The following is a 1,137-nucleotide window of genomic DNA, read 5'->3' on the forward strand; positions in this document are numbered from 1 at the left end:
GCCCGGCCATTCAGAGCTAATCCATGTATTTGGCTGTCACTAGCACCGGGGCCCCTCCAGTGCTAGCGACGCCTACAGGCATGAGAGGGCCTGTGACGCCCGGCCCATACTTGTAGGAGGCTCGGCGGCGTGGGCCCCATAGTACGGCTGCTACCGCGGTTGTTACGCCACTGGAGAGAGTTATACACTTAGTCACTGCTTTTTCAAGATAGCAGTATGTACTGAGATTTATGGCATCTCCTCTACCCGGTTCACTGAATCAGTGACCGGGTACATAGCGTAATTCAGCAGAGCAGGCACCGATACACGCCGCTACTGCTGAGCTACAGATATCCATGACAGCAATTGTTACACCGTAGGCAATAGGTCAGATGCAAGTGTGTTTTACAAACCATCTTATTCTATTGATATTCAAATCGATAGTACATACTGTGTTGTTTACAACCACAGCATAGTATGATTGATTTGTACAATTTAATTCTTTATTCAAAATAACGTTGGTCCTTATCCCTCAATCCCATTTGGTGAGTTTTCAAATAAAACAGAATAAAACTAAACAAGTGGGATCGGATTAACCCCTTAGTCAGGGGCGTAACTAGGAAAGACTGGGCCCCATAGCAAACTTTTGACTGGGGCCCCCCCTCCCCCGGGTGTCACACAACCCCCCCTGTAGATAGTGCCTTTTTTACAAACCCCCCCTTTTGATAATGCCATACAGCCCTCCTGTAGATAACGCCATACAGCCCCCTTTGTAGATATCTACAGAGGTGGCTGTATGGCGCTATCTACAGAGAGGGCTGTATGGCGTTATATATGGGGGGGCTGTATGGCATTATCTACGGGGGGACTGTATGGCGTTACCTACAGGGGGGGACTGTATGGCGTTCCCTACAGGGGGGGCTGTATGGCGTTCCCTACAGGGGGGGGCTGTATGGAACTATCTACAGGGAGGGCTGTATGGCGCAATCTACAGGGGGGGCTGTATGGCGCTATCTACAGGGGGACTGTATGGCGCTATCTACAGGGGGACTGTATGGCGCTATCTACAGGGGGGCTGTATGGCGTTATCTACAGGGGGACTGTATGGCGCTATCTACAGGGGGGACTGTATGGCGCTATCTACAGAGGGGGCTGTAT

The sequence above is a fragment of the Rhinoderma darwinii genome, chromosome 5, assembly GCF_050947455.1.
Source record: "Rhinoderma darwinii isolate aRhiDar2 chromosome 5, aRhiDar2.hap1, whole genome shotgun sequence".
Lineage (NCBI taxonomy): Eukaryota > Metazoa > Chordata > Amphibia > Anura > Rhinodermatidae > Rhinoderma > Rhinoderma darwinii.